Source organism: Castor canadensis, chromosome 11 (genome assembly GCF_047511655.1).
Source record: "Castor canadensis chromosome 11, mCasCan1.hap1v2, whole genome shotgun sequence".
Taxonomy (NCBI): Eukaryota; Metazoa; Chordata; class Mammalia; order Rodentia; family Castoridae; genus Castor; species Castor canadensis.
This window is the reverse complement of record NC_133396.1, coordinates 78,938,702-78,964,048: the sequence shown is the minus strand read 5'-3', so window position 1 is coordinate 78,964,048 and position 25,347 is coordinate 78,938,702. Positions and strand designations below refer to the sequence as shown.

The 25,347-nt window shown below is 39.5% G+C and overlaps 1 protein-coding gene across 1 annotated transcript in view; it reads right to left on the bottom strand.

The window, feature by feature from the left end:
- Nucleotides 1-25,347, bottom strand: part of Niban1 (niban apoptosis regulator 1) — a 148,430-nt gene that overhangs the window by 40,842 nt on the left and 82,241 nt on the right. The gene's annotated exons all lie outside the window — the stretch shown is intronic.

The window sequence follows — 25,347 nt, the reverse complement described above, 5'->3', positions numbered from 1 at the left end:
GAATTTGTCTAGGAAATGCAAAACCCCAAGTTCAAACCCCCATACCATCCAAAAAAAAAAAAAGGCAGAAAATAAATTTCTACTTTGATACAGACTTACCTTCAAAAAGGATGTAATCTTATTTAAAACTTGTAACTGCAACTGCAGTCTACTTTTGTATCTCAGTGTCTTTATTTGTAACTGTTTCTTAAAGACCTAAAAAAATCAACTGAGGGTCTCTCCATTTTCTTCCTATAATGCAGGAAAGGCACCATATACTTCCAGAAACCCATATCCTCCCTGATTAGAAGGGTGAGAACACTGGCTAATTTCATGTTCTTCTTCTTAGGTGTGGAGGGACAGTAGAGAGTCTAGGACTCAGGCTCTTACAAACCAGGTCATTTTTGAAGAAGAATGGGAACCCCAGCAGTTATGTACCAATAAAAATAACATCGACATTCCTGAGCTATTACAAGAAGAGGCAATGCTGCCAATAGAGAGAGCTCTTAAATTTTGGGTTCGCCAAACCCACAAGTCTACCAATTTTGCATAATTGCTTTAAGTTAAGAGACACTTGGAAAGCATTTTGTTGTTGAGATGGTGGAAAGTCTGTGACTCTTTGTGTTGGTATGTGCTCTCTCCCCAAGGGATCCATTGACTGTGGCTTTGCACTTAGAGTCAACTATGTGACTTTATTGTGAAAACTCTAAGCATTCACAATTATTTTCAGTAAAGGCCGTGGATCATCTTGTTTAATAACTTAGCTAACAAGTTTTAGCAAAACAAGATAGGAATACTAAGTGGGATATTATGTAGTCACTAAAATAAAAGTGATCAGTAAGAAACATCGAGGCAAAATGTGGCACGATGATCCAGTCTAAGTTTTAGGTTTGAAAGCACTTAAAAATCATGGAAAAGGAGTTTAGGATAATTTTAATTGCAAAAAAAAGAGTTAATTATACATATGGCGCGGTGGTAGAGCACTTGCCTGGCAAGCACAAGGACCTGAGTTCAATCCCCAGTTATGCATATATATAAAATTATATATATATATTATAGTTACATTTGCATCCTGATTCAGCAATGTAAAATGTGCAACCCATGTGAGCAGTGTTTGAAAGGAAATGAATAAAAAATGAAATTTGAGTTATGGGAGCTTTTATATTTGTGGCTCAACATTTATGAAACGTTACACTGTTAATTATCCTTTGGAAGGTACATGCTCATCCTGACTTTTAGAAAACTTATCCTCTCATGTCTCTCCAGAGTCAAAATGGTCCTGTAACAGTTTGTCTTTACAACCTAAAAGAGCTCCCATGAGCACTGGCATGCTTTCAACTGAAGGCCTCATCCCTGTCCTCTCCTTAAAGATACTGGTTAAGTGTACTTTGCTTAGAAGAGGACTCCACAGGCTCCCTTCCACTGTTTTGCTTTGTAGGAATGGAAGGAAAAATTTTACATCCTGGGCCACTCAGGTTTCATAGAAAAACGTTGCAAGTATTATTTATTGTCACCTCCTGCTGCCCACCCAAACTGAGTAAACTCAAGGACAATACACGTGCATATATGTCAGAAATGGCGATGTCATCCAAGATGCAGGTGGAAGAATTTGTGTCCCATCACACTATAATGTCCTTTGGGACAAACAAGGACTATCCTATTCATCACAGAGTCTTTTTTTTTTTTTTATTCATATGTGCATACAAGGCTTGGGTCATTTCTCCCCCCTGCCCCCACCCCCTCCGCCCCCTCCCTCTCCCCCAACCCCCTCAATACCCAGCAGAAACTATTTTGCCCTTATTTCTAATTTTGTTGTAGAGAGAGTATAAGCAATAATAGGAAGGAACAAGGGTTTTTGCTGGTTGAGATAAAGATAGCTATACAGGGAGTTGACTCACGTTAATTTCCTGTGCGTGTGTGTTACCTTCTAGGTTAATTCTTTTTGATCTAATCTTTTCTCTAGTTCCTGGTCCCCTTTTCCTATTGGCCTCAGTTGCTTTAAGGTATCTGCTTTAGTTTCTCTGCATTAAGGGCAACAAATGCTAGCTAGTTTTTTAGGTGTCTTACCTATCCTCACCCCTCCCTTGTGTGCTCTCGCTTTTATCATGTGCTCAGAATCCAATCCCATTGTTGTGTTTGTCCTTGATCTAATGTCCACATATGAGGGAGAACATACGATTTTTGGTCTTTTGGGCCAGGCTAACCTCACTCAGAATGATGTTCTCCAATTCCATCCATTTACCAGGGAATGATAACATTTCGTTCTTCTTCATGACTGCATAAAATTCCATTGTGTATAGATACCACATTTTCTTAATCCATTCGTCAGTGGTGGGGCATCACAGAGTCTGAGAACCAAGACTGGGTGCCATTTCTCTTGTTTGGCTTCTGCTGTGAGGCTTGTATTGAATTGCTTTGCTTCGCTTCTCCGGGCCCATGTTCTTTCATTTCAAATGAGACACTGTCAGCTATTCTTTTCAACTATCAAATAGTGTAATTATATGATCAGCTTAAAGGACAGCTAGGTTTTTTTTTTTGGTTTTTTTTTGACAGTACAGTGGTTTGAACTCAGGGCCTAATGCTTGCAAGGCAGGCGCTCTATCACTTGAGCCACTCCGCCAGCCCAAGGACAACTATTTTTATTAACATGTGCAGAATGCTTGCCACTATAGTATTTTAACTGGGGGACAGAAAGTTTCATCTTCAAGGCCACACTCTCCTTTTCTTCCCACTAAACCTTCTGTCTCCCAAATACTCATCTTTCTCTGAAAGTCATTAGTGTAGCTACAGGAAAACATTAAGTGACACATGTGTCCTTATATTTCTACTGGGTAGTGTTTATTTACAGTCCCTTGCCCTCCCAAGGCCCCCTCACCATTCCATGAGTAACAGTTCATGTTGTGTTTACCTCCCTGGGCTCAACACAGGGGCAAGCTAATGAATTAAGATAATAAAACACTGAAAATACTCATGCTTCCCATCTCATGGTCTATGACGAGGTTAGAGTAAAATTGGCAAATGAAACTTTAAACCCTTCGCTTAGTCACATGGGCTTGCTCTCTAAAATGGCCTTTTCTTCCTTTGAAAAAGTAGACTTTGCCTGCTATCCCTTAATGTAACACTTAACAAAAGCCCTGTGATATATAAAATCACCCAGTAATCCAGAAAAACTACCATATTAATTTGTATGTTTGTATATAAGCCATAAGGCCATTGAGAGATTCTACCTCGACTCGAAATTCCCTTTTCATAAAGTGCTGTAGGACCAGACATAGTATATGCCTTTGTCTCAATCAGAACTCTCAGTTGGGATATAGGTCAGTTTTTAATCATCCCTGTAATCAAGGAAAGTGATTGCAATCATTCTTGTAACTTTATGTTTGCTTCTCTATTAAAGTTACAGAATCTTCATTCAGGTTTCCGTGATTCATCACCCACCCCCGCCCTGGGCGGTACTGGGGTTTGAACATAGGGCCTCACGCCTGCTAGGCAGACACTTTACCACTCCATCAGTCCCTTTTGGTGTTGAGTATTTTTGAGATAGAGTCTCAGTTTTTTCCCTGGGATGGCCTTGAACCAAGGTCTGCCTGATTGCTGTCTCCTCAGTAGCTAGGTTTATAGACCTGAGCCAAGGAGGCCTGGTCAATTCATCCCAATTTAAAACACAGCAAATTTGCCCTAAGGCAAACTAGGTATCCTTTGTTCCTTACTTAAAGTAAGAGTGGGAGGCATCTCAGACCAACTGGCTCAAAGACTTCTTTCTCTGCCTTTGTCCTTCATGTTTCCTACAGAGCTTTCTTCCACACAATAACACGTGCACACACTCGTACATGTGCACAACACAAACATACACATGCACACATCTTTCTCTGGGCTGCAAAAATTAATTTTTTTGCAAAATTTAATTCTTTAATTCTTCTCTCTTACTTGGCTTGAAAAGGCCTTCCTTAAGGTAATAGAAGGGGAAATGGGAAGGCAAAGACCCTAGCCTAGTTATTTTTAATAATGTAAATTTAGCACCCAAATAGCCAAAGTATGTAATCAGTATAAAATTTTAATGAAATACTTGAATCCTTTTTTAGCACTGAGGCTTTCAGAATGTGGTGTGACTTTTAATACTTACAGCATGTTTCATTTTGAACTTGGCCCACTTGAAGTGAGCAGTGGCCACACTGGCTAGCAGCTGCCATGTTGGATGGTATAGCTTTTGGCTTAAGAGCTAGGTTTTTATCCAAGGGGAACAAAGGAGGATGGCAGTGAAAAACAGCAGGCCACTGCACACCTGCCCTGGTCCAAACAGCATCATTACAGAAGGGATTTGTTCTAAATCAATACAGAAGGAAGAGACCTGACCTTTTCTTTAATTCGTCATTACACATGCAGCACAGTTCATCCCATAGAACAATCCCAGGATCAGAGTAATGCACATAAATAAGAAATAAAATGACTTGTAACAAATCTCTCTATGTTATATGTAGTTTAAGGTTGGTTCAAGTTTAAGGCCCTTGGCAACTGGATCTTGACTCAAAGACTCTTACCTACGGGCAGGGAGAAGTCCCTCCAGCTGTAACTTTGAGGGCTGTCCAACACCATCACCATATTATAATGGCCCTGCTTGGCACGGTCTATTATATGTAACGAGATCATTTCCAAACAGGATGCAGCCTTACAATAATCTGGTATATTTATAGCAACAAATTGTTCACCCAACTCCTAGCCTGTGCCACACAGAAAAAAACAGCTAAAATGTTTGCTGGATTAGGTGCCCCTCCCACCTATTGTACAGTCTCAGCAGTCTCAGTACTGACTACAGACTTGAATCACGTGATGTAATTAACTCATTCCATTGAATTATTTGAAAGACTTGGTCCAATGATTTAATTCCCAATGGTGAAACCAAGAAAGAGGAAATAAAAACAAAACCTCAATTCTTGTGTCAGAAGTGTCAAAACTTTGAATGGATGAGTGCATATGTGTTTTATTTATTAAATAACTAGAATAGCATATAAATTATTCCATACCTATTATCATTATTGGTAATATTAAAAGCTACTGTGTATTGTATAGTGTTGGTTTCCAGGCTAAAGTTAATCAAATGTAAGTCATTCAGAAGACATTATCTCAATCTTTCCTTACCACATGTTAGGACATGAGACTTACTGTCACAGCTAGTTCACCTTCATTTTTTTTTTGGTGGTATTGGGGCTTGGACTAGGGCCTCATGCTTGTTAGGCAGGCACTCTACCACTTGAGCCATGGCCCCTGTCCATGTAGATACATTGCTTTGATTGAGGACATTTCTACAATAGCATCTTGAATGCAGGTGCATATCATACCGGGAAATCATCACTATGTCTTCCCACAGCTCTGCTTTCAAGCTGAGTGCTGAGGTTTGTATATGGTTTGAATGGGTTCTCCAATTGGTCTCCATTGTTTAGGAAGTAAGAGAGTGAAAGCTTAATCCAACTATGGCATTTGGGTGAGCCTTTGGGAGGTATTAGGATTCGATAAAGTCATCAGATGGAGCGCCCATGATTGACTCCTGGAGGCTTTATTAGGAAACAGACAGAGACCTGAAGAGACATACTCATGCATGCCTGAGCTCCCTGTCTCTGGTCATGTGATGCCCTGCTCTGCCTCAGGACACTGCCAGCAAGAAGGGCACCAAAAGATGCAGCCCCTGGACTTTGCACTTCTAGTAGTGTAAGCCAAAAGAAACACCCTTTCTTTACGTCATGCCTAATTAAAGAATTGTGTTATCAGCAACAGAAAAAGGAGTCCTGCACTGAGTAATACGATGATTGCTAGTATGCTCTACAGTTTTCATTTTCAACACCATACCTATGTTTCTTATCTCATCTGGTAACATTCTATATTTCCACATTTCTCTCAAGCTCTAGATAAGGCATAGTTCCCTACTTAAGTCTGGGCATTTTTTTCTTTTTTTTTTTTTTTAATATTTTTCAGTCTGTGCATATTTAACACAATTTACAGGCATGAGTCACAGGCACCCAGCTAGATGTTGAGTTTCTAAAATAAAATTAATGTGTAAGTGTTCATCTAAACCCATGTTTCTAGTTGATTCATAAATGTACCAAGCAAGACAAAATTAAATGTCTAACTTAGAAATAAACATTACTACACTCAAGAAAGCAAGTGGGTTACACTAGTAGCAATCATACGTAAAAAGTGTTCTATTCATCAGTATCAAGGATTGGAGATATGGATTATTTTGGGTTCATTACCATGGTTTTTTAGTTATAAATACCAAGTCCACAATTCTAGAAGTTTCAGTTATGCTCACTAGAATAAGGACATCAGGCCCCTGACTGATACTTTGGCTTTTTTTATAAGGTAGATCTTCTTATGATTTTAGACTTAAAAATACTGTGCCTACATGCTGTCTGGAGAACACTGAGCCAACTTTCATTTTTTACATTGGCAATCTCATTCACGTGGGTTTAGTTTTGATAATCATTTTCCCTTCAGAGCTTATTATGGTGCCAGACACAGAGTAGGAGCTCTGACACTATTTATTTTAATGGAAAGTTGATCCTCATGAACTTTGAAAAATTGATTTATAAATTAATTGTAATTACATTATAATTGCAATCTCACAGGCATTAGGGGCTAAATAGCAACAATAAATGTGAGTTCACCAACAAGAATATATGCCTAAAAATAGTTAAGAAAATATAATATGATGAATTATAAGGGGAAAATTTTCTTATCAGATATAAGAATATTCAACAAAAATCTGTAATCTACTGAGAATCAAAATTGCACTAACATGGGAATTGACTTATGTAAAACAAGACAAGAATATACTTAGATAACCTCAAGATATATGTATATATATATATATATAATTTTAATATTATTAGGAAATACAGATTTCATAAACAGCGCTGACACAACTGGCTATTTAAGGGAAAATGTTAGGCCACTAACACACATCATGTATAAACATGATTTCTACACATACTAGGGACTTAATGTCAAAAATATAGCAATGTAAACTGGGCATGGTGGTATATGCCTGTAATCCCAGCTATGCTGGAGACAGACACAGGAGGATCATGACTTCAAGACAAGTCCAGGAAAAGTTGAGTGAGACCCTATCACAAAAGCAAAATGAAAACAAAAGGGCTGGGGGAATAGTTCAAGTGGTACAGTGCTTGCCCACATGTGAAAGGCCCTAGATTAAATCTTCAGCACCACACACACACACACACACACACACAAAGTGTAGCAGAGGAAATAATGTATAATCTAGGTTTAAGGAAAATCTTAACAAAGGTAGGCAGTTTCTAAAAGCTATAAAAGGAAATATAAACATATTCGACTATACAAAAATTAGACATCTTTGCATGGCAAAATTAAAGGCTAATAATAACACAGTTAGTGAATGGTAACAGATAAATGATGACCTTGAAAAAATGTCATTAGTGGAGACGTATGAAAAGGACTAATACATAAATTTTCACAGAGTTCTTACAAAAAAAATAAAAGAACAAGAGAAAGAATGGGTGAATGAAAATAAAAATGTACAATTCACAAAACAGTACATCCAAATGCTCCGAAGCATCGGGTAAGTACTTAATTTCACTGGCAGCCAGGAAAAGGCCACTCAAAATAAAAAAGAGATTCATTTCTTGCCTGTCAACGTGTCAAACCAAATAAAGAGCCAAAGACGAATTGTTGGCAAGAATGCAGCTGGAAGAGTGCTTTGTACAGAGAGCTTTACAGTCCGTTTGAACATTAATGTGGTGACTCTATTAAATGAAAACTACATTTACCCAGCAATGCCACTACCCGTGCACTGCCCGTAGCAATGGGAACACAGGGACACGCGTCCAAGGACACCTACTGAAATTGTGCGTTTCAGCGCCAACTGGGACCAACATGAAGCCAGTCACAAGAGGATGTTGATTAATGTCAGCACAAACCATGGGAAACCATGTATCTGCTAATAAGTGAATTGCAGCCCTGACAGTTCACTTGGAAGGGTTTGAGATTCTGTTAAGTGAGAAAAACAAAAGGCAGTAAGTATGCGTCACACCCTGTTTCTTAAAACGGTGATCCCCCAAACCTTACCATGTACATATATCTATATGGAAAGATACACACAGAGTTTTTAATGTTATTTATGGAGGATTTAAGGAAATAGAAGGGAAGAACAAGAAAAAAAAAGACTAGCATTTAGGATATGATACACATTTATACAAAATTATGTGCATACACATATATGAACTTTTCAAATAAAAGTAATTTTTAAAGCACAAACATTTGAATCAAAAACTCATCTGCTCATTAAAACTCTACTGTTTACAAGTAGCTCTCAGCTTATTCATACTTATCAATTCCTCTCTTCCTCCATGTGACCCTGGGTAAGTCCCTGGGTCTCCCCTCCCCCTCACTGCCACCTACCAAATGATCTTTATGGTAATTTCCAGCCCTGGCATCGTTTTGTGAGGCCTCAGCTTCTTCTGTGACTAGATTCAGTGCACACTAGTTTAACATATGTTTTCCATAATAATCTTGTAGCCTATGGAAACAAGCCAAAAGGGATCTGAAAGCAGAAGCAGAGTACATCTCACTACCTGATTCTGCTCTACCCGTTCTGATTTTTGTTGTCTTAACCTGGCCAGTGCTGTGACATCATCACGGTGTTCCAGGCATGTGATGTGCTCTTCAATGTCCACCTAATTTCTGTTGAGTTACAGCTGGCCCCCAATTAGGATTTTGTGTGTGCATGTGCGTGGTACTGAGGTTTGAACTCAGGGCCTATACCTTGAGCCACTCCACCAGCCCATTTTGTGATGAGTTTTTTTTGAGATAGGGTCTCTCAAACTATTTGCCCAGGCTGGTTTCAAACCTTGATCCTCCCGATCTCTGCCTTCTGAGTAACTAGCATTATAGACGTGAGCGTCCAGCACCTGGCCCCGATTAGGCATTTTAAGAGAAGACCTGAGTGCCAGTGCTACAGACAGCATGGTGAGATGTCACTGCTCCACAGGAAACTGAGGTCCTGAACAGGAAAGGGGATGGCTAACAAGGGTATACAAGCAGTCAGCTTTCTCACTTGCCACCCCATTGTCCCAAAGCTTTTCTAAACATAATCAGCAGCTATACATGTCGGCAAGTCAGAACTAGAGGAAATTGCAACCAAAGTCAGAACTCCGGGGAAGAGTGGACCAAAGGGAGGGCAAGGGAGAAGTGTCAGATCAACACAGGCCTATAGTCAGGAGAGAGAGGATTGAATAGACTCGTGAACTAGCTGAAATGGAACCTAAGAACTGTGATGCATGGTAGGGTTGTAATTAAAATGAGAGGATTAAAATAGGTCAGGGCTGTGGCTGGGAAGGTGATGAAGAGGAAAGCATAAATTAATGGGCATCCAAGACTGTGCAAAGTTGTGAGAACAACGATAGAAATCCAGTGAGAAGTACACTCCCCCTACTATAGATCTGGGGGCAGGGAGATGGGGAGAAACAGGAGACAAACACTCTAAACTTCCAGAGTGAAAAAATAAATTTTGTAAGCATGGTAAAATTTTCAATATATTATAAAATCACCTTCACAATTTTGGGTTTTTTTGGCAGTACTGGGGTTTGAACCCAGGGTGTCAAGCTTGCTAGGCAGGCGCTCTACCACTTAAGCCACCCCAAAGCCCTTCAAATGACCTTCAAAGAATTACAAAACATGACATAGAAGTCACCACTTATGCTCAGACATTTCAAAACAAGTATTGGAATAGGATAAAAAATGAAACAAAAACAATGAATACTGTCTACAGGTAGACATTGTTTTATGAAAATATTTTATATCTTAGTAATAATGTAGATTATATATGAACTTTTTGCTGTATGTCAGTCATTGAACTAAGTACTTTTCTTGCATTAATCTTATGTAAATTGCTCCATAACCGTACGGAGTAGGCTCTGAGTGTCTCTGTCTTACAGATGAAGCCAATGAAGAGTAATGAGAGTAACACAGCTCCTAAGTGGTAGAGACAGGATCTGAATCCAAAACAGTTACATTCCACACACATAGCTAATATCCACTCTACTATCCACCTCTCTCCACAATCAGAAATCCATTTGAAATATGAAATCTCAAGCTTCAGAAAAGCTTCCTTCCTGCTTAAAGTCTACTTTGTGAAGACACATACACGATCACACCTAAGAAATCTGTTCCCACAAAAGTCTTGGTTATACAAACTCAATGGCCCACTCTTCCCAAACATCCATCAGTCATACTAAATATTCTAGTGCTCAATTTCCAATATTTCTGGACCACAGGTCAGTAAGCTTTTTCTGTGACAGGCAAAAAAGTAATTTAGACTTTGCTGGCCATAAGGTCTCAGTTATAACTGCTTATCTCTGCCCTTGATTCACAAAAGCACAAGAATTCCCACACAGAACCAGGTGGCAGCCACATTTGGCCTGCTCTGGACCACGTGATCTTCAGGCTCGTTTTCCACAGTATTCTGTTAGTTCCTCACAGAGTACTTCCCTTGAACCAATCTAAATCAAGTCTTACTGCTAGAATTTCTTGGGGCATCTTTTACACACACATCTCAGCCTTTTCTTTGTCATTACTAGTTTGTATCATCCAAGAAGACAGATAGTATCTGTTTTGCACACCACTGGATTCCCAGCACCTACCAAGGGCTTGGGCTGTAAAAGTTGATCAGTATTTGTTGGTGTAAGGAAGTGAGGAAGAAAGGGAGGGAAAAAAGAAGGGATGGAGGGAGGGGGAGAAGGTGGAAGGAGGGGGGAGGGGAGAGGGAGAAAATGAGAAAATAAATCACTTCCTTATACTTAACCTGTGTGTGTTCTGAAGTAGTGTTGATCAGAAAGCCACTTTCTCCAGCACCTCTTTACTATGACTGTGCAATCTTACAGTACCATTGGAAACCAAGTGCCTCACTGTCCTTCTATGTGAAAGAAAAATAAATTTCTTATTCTTTTCTTCACAAGTGCAAGGGCACCCATAGTTATTCTACCATTCAAAGAAAGGAAAGAATGCTAAAAATTTACCTAATCTTTCCCTTGCAAAGAGTCAACACTAGACTGTGCCAGAGTACATATTATGAAAATGCCTGTCCATTTTCCTGGGCACCTGCAGATCTTCCCTTATTTATTCTTAAGTCCTCCCCCTGTCCAGGTAACAGCAGCCATTATACAGTGATGGCAGCAAGCAGCTCACACTGGGTGTCTTAATCCTCCTCCTGTTACCTTCCCAATGGAGACTCCATCTCTCACCAGGTTTTGTCAGTTTATTATCACAAGCCTCCTCTGAGGAGCATCAGGAACTCAAGTTTCTAGCCCACTCTTTCTCACCTCATCACTACACTGTCGTGGTAGGTGTTGCTAGCTGAGGTGCCCTATCCTTTCTGCATGATGAAGGATTTGCACATTAAGGCATTCCTCTTCCCCACACCATCAGTTGATCTTATCTTCCTTCAGAGCAGCAAACACCTTATTCTTAGATGGTCAAAAAGAAGACTGTTTCTGTTTTCATTCTGGAAAATTCAGAACTGACCAGAGACATTGCCTCTGTTATTCTGGAAGCATTGTGACTTCTAAGACAACAAAAGTGAGATGGTGTATTTACAAGATGCATATAATAGATGCCACCTGGGGGCTTTACTTGAGCTCATGCTTGGTTTTCCTAACTTTGAATTATAGATTCAATCTCTATTCTTAATTAAATAACATTCCAAGCATCAAGCAACTCCAATTGTAATTTCAGAATCTAACTTGCCTACATTTACAAGAAATGCTTTCATTCTTTAGAGCAAAACAAGTATCTGATCCTTCTTCTAATTGACAGAAGCTATTTGAAGATATTTTTCCTCCCTTAACTCAATCAAGCTAAACACACCCAGTTTTCTCAGGCGCGCAATCAGGTTTACAGACCTCATAGAATTCAGGACTGAATTCTGAGTCCACCACGTGACAGATGTCATCCTTCAGGCAAGTTCCTTTACCTGGCTAAGCCTTGCTTTCCTCAGACAATAAAACTGTCTAACCAAAAAGACTGATGCCAGCCTCAGCCAACAGTGGTTGGCACACAGCAAGAGCTCATTAAGTATTAGCAATGTCAACTACTTTATCATTATTATTGGCAATCATATCTCTGACAAGCTCTAAGGTACAAACCATTTCATTTCCATTTTCTTCCTCTAGGAGCTCTATAAAACCAGTGAACATTATACATGTGCAGTATTGTAGTCTATGAACAAATGTGATAACACATTTGGAGATGGTGGAATTAGAGGAAGCTGATCTCTTCCCTGCTCTTATTTCAGTAAAGCTTCATGGATGGGCTGGAGGCTCAGAAGCCATGTGGCGGTCTACTTGTGTGGAGAGCTGTTGTTTGGGTTCTTTTTGGTTGTGGTTGTCACTTATTCTAAAGAGATGGTGAAGTTAAAATCAGCAGCTTGACTGTAAAGAATTACATGCAAAATGGAGTCAGATAAAGAAATAATAATAAGGAATTTTTTTAACACAAGGAAGGAATGTTTCATGGGGTACAGCCAGAAAAACAAAAGTCAAATAATGGCATAATACAACACATTTCACTTTGCCTGCCTAGTCTTCAAAATCTAACTACTAAGACAGCTTTTCATCATTTAAGTAATAAGCCAAACTACTGTTTTAATTAAGAAAAGAAAACTAAGCAGGGATGATAGAAAGTGATGAGGAGGAGCATGAGAGAGGTTGCAAAGTTGATGCACCAATGGAAAAAGGCAAGCAACCGCATAGGTAGTCAAGGCAGAAAGTCAAATCTTCCAAAGAAATCACCTCTGCTGTTAATACCAGTGCCACAGACCACACTGCCGAACCATCTGGATTGCTGTACTAACTATTCTTACCATTTCCAGACACTTCAGAGGATGACGTACTCCTTGTGCTCATTTATTCAGTTAAAAGAAGAAAATGGGTGTGTGCTTACTATGCCCCAGGCCCAGGGCTAAGGGCTGAGATGCAGTGTTAGGTGGATGTAGGCCCAACCTCTAGAAGCTTCTAGTGTTAGTAGTCAGAAAAGTAAACAACCAATGATGATAAAATGGGATTAGTACTATGATGGAAGTAAGAATAGAGAGGAGAGAAGGCAGGACAGATGAATGGACTGACTCTAACCCTGATAGATTAAAGTTGGCTTCTAGAGGAAATGGTAAATAACCAAAGTCCTTCAGAAAATCAAACTAAAGAGCCCCAAAGTGAGTGACTGGCCCAAGAGCTAGTTCTAAGGGCAAAAAGAAGCAAAAAGTGGTGAAAATGATATTATAATTCTAAAATAGGTTCTTTGGAGGAAACTTCAGAAGATAAGCAATATAATTTGAATGATGTATGGCAATCTATTTAACCCAATTGTTAGCCTCCATTATGATATTTCAACTTCAAATCTACTCCCTTCTCTTCAGTTATGAAATTTACGTTTCCAAAGACATCTTAAACTACTTAAATTCCTGAGCTTGTAAAAGAATATTATGAACTGTGTTCATTTAAACCCATCAAATGTGAAACCAGAAATAAGAGACACTAGAGATGACAAAGTTTTAGACTACCTTCTCTAGCCAATGGCCACACCCAACTGTAAATGTCAAACAACAAATCTCAAAACTAATGATATTTATAACAGAACCTGGCAATCCTAAGAAGCTTTTAGCTTGCAAGGTATCTAGAAGAAATAATTGAAGCTGTGCACATTTTCCGGACAACCAGAATTCAACATTTCCTTTTCCTTCTACTATTGTCCACTTATCAGCACCCTTGTCAGTAAATAGTTGATTAGCCTCATCTCTATCTCTCTCTCCCCCCTTCCTCCCCTCTCCCTCTCTCTCTCTCTCTCTCTCACACACACACACACACACACACAAAGTAGTACTACTGCAATATTAAATGCCCTTAATGAATAGCCTTGTTGCAAAATTTTGTGGTTTGTGACAGGAATGTACAGTTTCAGGAAATATAGCTCACTCTGTGTTAAGCTTCTTTGGACAAGAAGTGCTAGTCAGATGCAAACTACCTATGTTCTCAGGAAGGATGACTCATTATTGTTGCCAAAATGAGTCTATGACCTTCTAGAAAGGCTCTGGATTCTCAACTAACCCAAGTCTTAGGATTTAGCTCAATGGTAGAGTGCTTGCCTAGCGTGCATGAACCCTTGGTTTGGTCCTAGTCACTGGAAAACAAAGAAACTTAGAAAAGAAAAACAGAAGGGTACCAGGGCTGGAGGAGGAGTGGCTCAAGCAGTAGAGTACCTGCTTTGTAAGCACGAGGCTCTGAGTTCAAACCCCAGTGTCGCCAAAAAAAAAAAAAAAAAAAAAGTCCCTCAACTTAGAATGGTACCTTGAAAAAAAAATACGTAAGAGTAGCCTCCTCACCAGAGATCCAAGGACAGTCAGACAATGCTTCAGGTGAGTCTAGGGGCACATCTGGCCTGATTTGCCATGTTCTCTGGAACAGACCACTTGGGTTTGGCCAAGAGTTGATATGAAATGAAATGGAATGAGCTGAAATACATTCCTAGTCTACTTTCTGGTTATTTTATCTCTCCTTCAAAACCTCCAACTACCACTGGAATGGGTTAGCCTTGCAGAGTCTTGCCTATGACCAGTGGCTTTCCGGTTTTGGTTTGTTTTGCCCTCAACGTCTCTAACACTATTCTGAGAGCAACAGATCCTTAATAAAGGTTCTTTTGTTCCAACTTTTGTCTCTTGTCACATAAAGTGTCATTTATCCTTGACATACATGCACAGAACTAGCAGAAAAAGTGATAGTGACCAGTGTGAGCAAATGGGTAGTCTAGACCATCCTCTAGTTTCTATGGAGAGCTGGGAAGGAACAGGGAAGTACAGATGAGGTAAGACGGCTAGTTCCTCTCTCAGCTGGTACTTGCATAGGCCATCCCTGATCTGCCTCAGGAGAGGAACTTTGCGGGAGTGGCATGGTCTGGTAAGATGTGAAAGTGGATGTGATGACATTCCTCCTCCCTAACTTCCTTCTCTTTCAACCTCCTTTCTGAGTCTCTTATAATCAGAAGGTCTCTCCAGGCACTGGTGGCTCAAGCCTGTAATCCGTGCTATGTGGGAGGCTGAGATTGGGAGGATTACAGCTCGAGGCCAGCCAAGACAGTTTTCAGAGATCCCCATCTCCAAAGTAACCAGAGCAAAATGGACTAAAGGTGTGACTCAAGTAGTAGAGAGCCTGCTTTGCAAGCATGGAGCCCTGAATTCAAATCCCAGTCCCCCCCCATAAAAAAATCAGAAGGTCTCATTAACAGCTAGCTGTGGTGACTTGACCCATGACTTGTATTAAAAAAATACGTATATATACATACACATATATATACATATACATATATATATATGTATATATATATATATATATATATATAAATCAGATCAAGTGAGGACTTCTTCCAACAAGAGCCAATCTGAGAATCCAGTTAATATAAAAAATGCTGAAGGGAAAAATAAGATAAAGGCTTAGTATTTAAAACATAAAAATTAGTAACTCACAAGAATTTTTCAACCCCCAATCCTGCAACATACCCCAGAAAATTATTCTTAGCTGTATGTTTGCACGAGTTAAGAAAATTCTAGCTTTGGCTGGGGTGTACATGGCTCTAGTGGTAGAGCGCCCGCCTAGCAAGAAAATTCTAGTTTTGGAAAGCAATTTTAGAGCCCATTCGCCACAGGAACCCCCATTTGGGTTAAGGCACAACGTCATGTTTCAGGGTAGAGAAAATACTTAACTTCTGCATCCCAATCGTCACCTAAATTTCAACAGATGTACAGCAACCCACTTCCCTCTCAAACCGTTATTAAGAAATTATCCTTGTCAAGGCTAATAAGACGTGACTAACCTCAAATCATGTTGTCCTGAATAAGAAATTGGATTAGATTTTTTTAAATAGCAACTAGTCAAATACTGGGCCTCACTAAGTACTTGCTAATTGAGAAGCCACATGGTGCAGTGGATAGGGGCACTGAGCATCAGAGTCAAACTGCCGGGGTGCATAAAGCCTTGTAGGAGTACCAGCTGTCCTATTCACTGCCTCAGGATCCCCAGCTATACAACAGGGACGGTGCAAACCTGGCAGGCTCACTGTGAGGATTAGGGAGTTGCTACAGTGGTTTCCCACGTACAGCAGCCAGGTCAGGAGCAGCAGCACTAGCACTTGAACACATGTTGGAAAGGCAAACTCTTAGGAGCCACCTGAGACCTGCTGAGTCACAAACACTGAGGGTGGTGTCCAGCAATGTGTGCTCTCCCGGGCCCCCCAGGAGATGGGCCCAACAGATTTCAGAGGCGTGGCTTCCCTCCGGGATATTAGGGCCACCTCTAAATTAGAGGTGGCTGACACTCTCAAGGTGATAGAAGTAGAGGACAAAAACAGTAGGGAAGATGGGGTTTTCTCTTCCCAAAGGAGACCCTACCACCACATCTGTACAGACATGAGGAAATTACCCATCTATACAGACAGGAGGAGAACCCTCTCCCCATCCAGACAGACCATGAGGTAGCTTATGAGAACGTGCTTTTCCATAAAATTAGATAATACAGAACGAAAGAGAAAGGGTCACACTCAGTAAAGAAAAATATATTCCAGTGTGCCTGCTATTAGATTTAAGATTATTCTCAAAAAGGAAATTCACGAAGAGTCTAGCCATGGTTCCCTAACTCAAATATTATAAATGGTTTAGTTTCATCTTACATTTGCTAAGCACTACTTCCATCCCCTTTGATTACTTTTTAACTATGTTATTGAAATAGCATTTCAAATATCCATTTAATATAATAAAAATCACAATTCTCTACCAGCCATAACATTTAAGTGATGTAAGGAAAATATCTTACATTTGAGAGGAAGGCCATGGGCAACTACCTTGAAAAGATACTGAGGTTTTTGTTTCTTTATTTTCTTTTCCTCTTGGCCATACTGGGATTTGAACTCAGGGGCCCATGCTTGCTTAGGTACCATCTGAGCCACACACCTAGTGATTTTTGCTTCTGTTTGTTTTTCATATAGGGTCTCCTGCTCTGCCCACAGTCCACCCCAGACTACAGTCCTCCACACTCTGCCTCTTGAGTCTTGAGTAGCTGAGACCATAGGCACATGCCACCACACCTGGCAGGATGCTCTTTAAGATGTAGATTTGGGGGACCCCTTCTTCAGAGATTCTAATTCAGTAGGTCTGTGACAGAGTCAGGGAATCTGAAACTTTAAAAGTGTCCTCACCACTCCCCTTTCTCTATACCAACTCATTCAGAAGCAAGGAGTTCATAGAACACGTTTTAGAAAACACTGTTAAAAAATCTTCATCTATAAATAACCAACCCTAAATAAATACAATCTTTTGAGTAAGCAGTTTTCAGAGAGCTGAGAATTAATCCTTTAAGGATGGAACTGTATTTAGTGAAAAGGCTTCCCAAAATGTATTCCACATTTCTCTATCTACAGAGCATGGGCGCTTCAACTGAATCTTGACAATGGGTTTCTTTACTATTATTTTTTACAGTTGGTGTGTGCCTACAATTGTAGAGAACATTCAGTAAGGAGTGGGCTGAGACAAAATAGTGGCCCTATAGCTATTCTTAAGTTTCAAGTGCTGAATGCAGGTTCAGCTCTTGAATATTTTCCCCAAAGGCAGGAGACAAATGTTCAGCTGCAGAACCTCATGGGCAACGGATGACATGGTTGCAGAATGAACAGGTGCCTCAAAGCTGGAAGCAGCCTTTACGAAACTGCAATTAGTGATGGTGACCTTGTCAACACCATTCAGGATTATTTGTGGGTATCTGTCAATATGACATGTTCTACACTTTACTCAATCCTATTGAGGCAGGCTAAATTAGGGACTCATAGAAAGAAAAAAAAAACACATCTTAGATTACCATGCTTTGGCTCAGGAACCACCCTCACCTGGCTGGAAACTGCCCATGACTCTCTCTGGTCATCAATTATTGGGTGGGAAACTCCCCTTCCCATACGTTATCGCAGGTTTTAAAAGCAACTGAGGAGCTCTCTCGGCTTCTGGCTTCTACCCGGGCCCCACCATGCTTCCTTTGTATTTCCCTTCCCTATCTTTTAATAAATCCCATTTATACCCACGTGTTCTGCTTGGACTCTTCCATGCCAGAATGCAAGGTCCAAGGTCTTCTGAAAACACCATTTGCCATTAAGACTACCACTGAAAGAAAGGGTACACTGCATATTATCCTTTCAGAAATATTTTTAAATCCCCATTGAGCTGGTAATAAAGTAAGGAACCTGGTATAAATTGAACTGTGCACCCTCCAAATTCATATGTTGAAGTCTTGATCCCCAGAATCTCAGAGAGTGACCCTATTTGGAAATAGGGTCATTGCAGATATAATTAGTTAAGATGAGGATTTCTGGGGTAGGGAAAGTTCCTAACCCAATGTGACTGGTGTCTTTTGGGGAAATTCAGACCCAGTCACACATAGGGGAAGTGCCACGTGAAGACAAATCAGATCAGGGTGATGCGTCTATGAATAGAAGATAGGCGGCTGGAGCAGATCCTCCCCTCACGGGCCATAGGAGGAACCAATCTTGACAACATCTTGATTTTAGACTTTTAGCCTCTGGAACAAGAGACAAGATTCCAGTGGTAGTTTGTTACGGCAACCCTAGCTAAGCCTTGACCCTGGCTTTCACATCGAAGGCACTTGAGAACCTACCATAAGCTTCCCTCTCCATAGTCTCCCCAAAGGCTGGGGAGCAGAGTCAAAGTTCCAGTCCATATAATGTGCCTAGTTAAATTGCAGAAACGATTCACATACAAAGGGGTTCAGTTCATTAAAAGAAAATCAACTGTCTCAAACCTTGGCATTGAGTGAAGGAGATGAGTATCTCCCTTGAGGAATCACAATTAGTGGTCCCCACAACTTTTATGACTAGCTTCACTTTAGCTGGGTAGTCCAGATAACTATATGTGTCCTTAAGCATCTGGCCAGGGGAAACACAGATTGCCTCTGAAAAGACTCACAACCAGTTGGCCTCTGTAAAGTATGAGCTCTTCCTCAAAAATCCCAAAGTATACATGTTAATAAGGAGCATGAGCAAGAGCCAGCACAAAAAATGGCAGGATACAACCCACAAAGAGCTCAGATATCAGAAGCAGCAAATGCAGAATGCAACATACACTGTTCAACATGTTTAAAGCAATTTCATTGGCGGTACTGGAGTTTGAACTCAGGACTCACTCATGCTACGTAGGTGCTCTCCTGCCTGAGCCACACCTAACCTAAAATTTATTTAAATAAATTGAAGATGAAAGTAAGAAGAGATTATTTTAAATGACCATTCAAATTAGAAAAAAATAAAATTACTAGAAATGAAAAGTAAAATTAAAACTCACAGATAAGCTTAGTAGCAAACTAAATACAGCTGAATATAGAAGTAGAGAACTGGGTGGCAGATGTATAGAAACTAGTCAGAAAGAAAACAAGAGGAAAGATGGAGAATATAAAAGTAAAGGATAAGAGAAGAGAAAATAGCATAAAAATATGTGATGAACATATACTCAGATTTCTCAAAAGAGAAGAGAAATTGTGGTAGTAAATTTTCCAAAAGTAATTAAACTCAGGAAAACCAACAATTCTCAAGCACAGTAAAAATAAAGAGGAAATCACACTCTTATAAAACTGCAGAATACCAAAGACAAAGAGATGTTTTTGCAAGAAATCAAATTACCCCCAAGGGAACAACTAGTCTGACAGCACATTTCTCAACTTCAGTGAAGAAAGTCAGATGATCATGGAAAAAAGTATCAAATTTGAGGACAGAAAAATAAGTGTCATCCCCAAATTTCATATGGAGTAAAAATGTCTTAAGAAGAAGGATGAGGAGATGGAAGTTGGGAGTGTAGCTCAGAGGCAGAGTGAATGCCAAATATGTGTGAGGACCCGAGTTCAATTCTCAGCACCAGGAAAAAAAAAAAAAAGATAAAGACAAAAGGGAGAAAGTGTACCTTGAACAACCCCAACTTAAAGAAAAGTCTACAAGCTGCACTTCAGGCAAAAGGAGAGTGCCCTCCGATGAAGGTGACACGTAGGCAAGGCAAGAGGTGCAGGGTATGAGAACATTCTCCCCCACTCATGCCACATCTGCATATGGACAATTTTAGTTGAGAGCAACTGAGAAACAGCAGATGCAAGAGGGCTCTCTGTCCTTTACCTGACTACAACCAACGCCTAAATTTTCCACGAGGAAGGTTTTCTCCTGGTGCCAGGAAGTGAATATTCTTATTGCCAGAGACACAGAGAGTCAACGCTAAGATGACTCTGTGTAAAAGTACCTTAATGTCTTAAGAAGATGAGAGGGCTGCTTTGCCTAGACGCTCCAATCCCTCTCTTTTCCTAGTTACTTTCTCCATAATTCACCACTTTTGTTTAAATGGTAGGTGAGCCCCCAAGTTTAACTGCTTCTTTGGGATCTTCCTTTCTGGGAAGCCCCCGTTGCCATGTAAAAAATGTTAACATTAAATAAAATTTGTAGGCTCTCTCCTCTTAATCTCTCAGTGTTCCATTTAATTCACAGATTCCAGTAACAGAATCTCTAAGAGGATATAGTAAGTTTTTCTTTTCTACAGTGGTAAAAACACATTAAACATTAAAATTGTAGAAAATAGCAATAGCAATATATTTGGGGTTGAAAATAAAAAATATAGTTAAAATTCAACAGCAGCCTGTAAGTAGAGAGACATGTTGAAGGAATTAGGTTTTTGTTTTGTTTTGTTTCCCAACACTGGGGTTTGAACTCAGGGCCTCATGCTTGCTAAGCAGGCATTCTGCCACTTGAGCCACTCCACCAACCCTTGCAGGAATTAAAGTGCTCTCTTCTCTGTATCCTCTGAGGAAAAATTAAGGATGTTAATTAATTTGGGGCCTTTAAATTCTATAAGTTAAAATCTCTAGGATAACCACTAACAAAATAGAAACAGAATATATATATTTCTATTATACAGCAACAGTAATTCAGAGGAAGCCAAAAACTACAGAAAAGGAAATAGAAAGGTAGATTATAAACCGGACAAGATGCTACATGCCTGTAATCCAGCACTCAGGAGGCCAAGACAAGATTGTGAGTTCAAGGCCAGCCTAGGCTATATAGAAAGATCCTGTCTCCAAAAGAAAGAAAAGAAGAGAAAAAAGAAAAAGACACAAGCTATATAGAAAATACAAAATAAGGCAGTAGATTTAAAACTAAAAATATGAAAAAATCACAGTAGATGAAAATAAGCTGAATGGTGTATCTAAAAGGGGTTCAGGTGTTTTTATTTAATAGACATTCCATGCAATCCCTAAATAAAATGTGGTAGCTATATTAATTTCCAAATAATTAGGTTTAAGGCAAATAGCATTAATAAAGATAAAACAGAACACTTCATAATGATTAAAAATATAGTTCACTAGAAAATAAAACAATTATAAATATGCATCTGTCTAGTAAATATATACACACAGTCTTAAAATATGTAATTAAACAATTAGTAGAAATGCAAACAGTGAAGTAAATCTGCCATCACTGTGGTGGATTTGAACATGTCTCTCTCAGTAACTGATCCTTTTAGCACAGCAAAATAATAGTCAGCAAGAATATAGGTTTCAATGACAATGGACACACTTGAACTAGTACACATGATGGCTATGGAGTATGTATGGCTTTCCAGAGCCCATGAGCTTTAAAAAAAAAAAAAAAAATTTAACCAGCTGAGTGCTAGTGGCTCACGCCTGCAATCCTAGCTACTCAAGAGGCAGCAATCAGCAGGTTCAAAGCCAGACTCCAGCAAATAGTTTGCAAGACCCAACACAAATAGTTTGAAAATAGCCAACACAAAAAAGGACTGGTGGAGTGGCTTAAGTGGTAGAGTGCCTGCCTCAAAAGAGTGAAGCCCTGAGCTCAAGGCCCAGTACTGCAAAAAAAAAAAAAAAAAAAAAAAAAAAAAAGTAATAAATAAATAATTGACCATATCTTGGGTCATAAAAGGTGCCACAAATTTTAAACGATGATGTCATACAGACCATGTTGTGTGTCTCTAATACAATTAAGTTAGAAATTAATAACAAATACACAGAATTTAAGAAACACGGTCCTAAATAACAGATAAGTTAAAGAAGAATTAACAGAAATTAGAAGATATTTAATCTGAATGACAATGGTAAATATTACATAGCTAAACGTGGGATTCAGCTCAAATACTATGTGGAGTAAATTTTATACCATTTCAGTGCTTGTTTAAGAGAAGAAAGGTTGATGATTAGTGAGTATTTTAGATTTTAAGTGTTGCAAAGCAAATTATCCTAAAAGCTAGGCGCGTAAAACAATGGTGAGTATGTGCCATCTCTGGTAGTCATTGTGTGTCAGGGGTTGGAAAGCAGCTTGGCCGGGTGGTCCTGACTTGAGGTGCCTCAGGAGGCTGCAGTCACATGTTGGCCACATTAGGGACAACCACCAGAGGGCTGACAAGACAGAGCACCTACAACAGGTCACTCCCATGGCTGGCAGGCGGGTTCTGTGTGTTGGCAGGAGGCCTCAGCTCCTCTCCACACAGGCCTCCCCAGGGAGCCGCTATGTGTTTTCACGTGATGGTGGTGAGACCCTCCAGAGCAAAAGATTCAAGACAGAGAAAGGCAGGCAGAAGCCATTCTTTTTGTGACCTATCACTTTGCCACATTCTGTTTAAGAGGTAAATCAGTAAGTCTGACCCACATTTAACAGGAGGAAAATTAGGCTCCTTTTTTGAAGAAGAGAGCATCAAAGAATTTACAAGCATTTTAAAACAAGCACAATGAGCTCCGAGGATATTTGAACAAGAAAGAAAATGAATCCAGCAAATTAAAGCCCAGGGAAATAAAAGAAAGGCAATTAAAAAGATGACATCGGAAATTAACATAATTATAGGCGGGTGCTGTGGCTCATAACCTGTAATCCTAGCTACTCAGTAGGCCAAGATTAGTAGGATGGAGGCTCAAGATCAGGGGGTAAAAAGTTCTTAAGACTCCATCCCAACCAATAAAAGCTGGGCATGGTGGTAGCGCCTGTCATCCTAGCTGTGCGGGAAGCATAAATAGGAGGATCACTGTCCAGGCCAGCCCTGGCAGAAATATGAGGGCGTATATCAAAAATAACCAAAAGCAAAAAGGGCTAGAAGTGTGGCCTAAGTGGTGAAGAAGGACAGAAGGAAAGAAGGAAAGGAGGGAGGGAGGAAGGAAGGAAGGAATTAACATGACAGAAAATAAAAGATCTACAAAGTCCAAATTTGTTATTTTTAAAACTTGATAAACTTCCAGTAAGACTGACCGAGAAAAAAAGGAGAGAAGGCACAATAAAGAATATTAGAAATAAAGCCAGAACAAGGACTGACACTACAGAGGATGAAGGAGACACTGTGACTGTGACCACAGAGAATAAGAGGATATCATGCCTAACTTCATGCCACTAAATTCTAAGAACAAAATGAACAAATTTCTAGAAAATTGTACCTACTCAAAATGACTTAGAAACAGAATTCTATGGCAATCTTGAAACAACTTAAAATTTTAAGTCATTAATTGAAAGTCTTCCCTCAAACAGAACACCAACCTAAGATGGCTTTATAGGAAAGCTCTACTAAGTATTAAAAATACAGCCAGGTGCAGTGGCTTGCTCAGCCTTACAGCTACTTGTGAGGCAGATCAGAGGCCAACCAAGGCAAATAGTTAATGAGACCCCATTTCAATAAAACAGCCAGGCATAGTGAATACCTATAATCCATCCCAGCTATACAGAAGGCCTAGGAGGCCTTAGGAGGATGACAATTTGAGGGCAAACTCAGGCAAAAACTTAAGACCCTATTTGAAAAATAACTAAAGGGCATAGCTTAAGTGGTAGAGTTCTGCCTAGAAAACTCGAGACCCTGATTTCAAAACACAGTATTGCATAAACAAAACAAAATAATTCCACTCTTATAAAACTATTCCAAATTAAAAAGGAAAAAATGGAGGAGAGAGGGAAGGGTCTAGAATCCATTTTACAAAGTATAAATAATCTTAATAGCAAAGTCTGAAAATGCCAGTGAAAAATAGGAGAGTTATATGCCAAATATATTCATTAACACAAATGTGAACATTTATGTTAACAAGTATATCTGTAAGATTAGCAAACCAAATCAGACACAAATTCCTGCTGGCGTAGTGGCTAAAGCCGTAATAGTGTTTCCCTAGCAAGTGAGGCCTTGAGTTCAAATCCCAGTGCCACTAAAAGTAAAAATCAAATTCCTACAAACCAGCAACAAACACAAAGTGTCCACAGTTCCACTGTGACAACAGAGACAAGCCAGATCTCTCTCAACAGCAAAATTGATATTAGAAATGATAGTATATTAGCCTAACGGAAAAATTTAGCACTAAAAAAAAAAATCAATGGATTACAACTCTCAGCAGGAGCATGTACTGAATCACTGGAATGTGGTACTGAAAACAAAAAGTCATCAAGTTTTCTGTATTTTTTGTAATGTTTTACAATAAAGTTTGCAAAAAAAAGTCATGGGATAAAGTGGGTGGGAATATTCCACATGGAATTGAATGGTCTAAAATGCAAGACAAAACACCGAGGTCAGCTTAGACAGTACTACTTATCAAGAAACAGACACATCCAGGTCTCAGAGGACCTAAAAATATGCAAAACAACTATGCAGATGTGATAACACCATAAAGAAAGCAGACACAAGGTCCAGGATGGCGTTCTCTCAAAAGAAGACAACACAAGCCATTCCAGATGTAACAGTAATGCCCTTGATACCTTCTAACTCTGTCATAAGTTTTATATCTACTCAACAGTTAACGTTAGGAATTCAAAACAGCTGATCGAATGAGCAAAGCTGCTAGTGTGGCCTCTTCAATTTGCCATCTCTCAGTCTGTTCAAGGCAGGGAATGGGGACACCTGGCTCACCTCCCACTACAGCAGGGAATTTTCTCCTATCTCTCCTGGTTGTTGATTTTTATTAAAAGAAATCCACAGATAATGCCAAATAGAGCTGCCTCATGTTATCTCACCACATACTACAACAGTCACCACATTTCCTGTCATTTTCAGAAGTACGTTTCAGTCTTAACACATCCTAACTACAAATAATAAAAAAACTTGAAAGCTATTTTGCACCATTGATCACAATAATGACAAAAACCGTCCAGTGATTTTGGAATCTACATAGCACAGGTAAAAATTCTGGCTTGAATTATCTCCCATTTTTTTGCTTGCTTAATCTTTTTTATTATTGTTCCAATCTGTCACCCTTAACTACCGTAATCACATAATTTTAAGATCTGCATCATACCAAA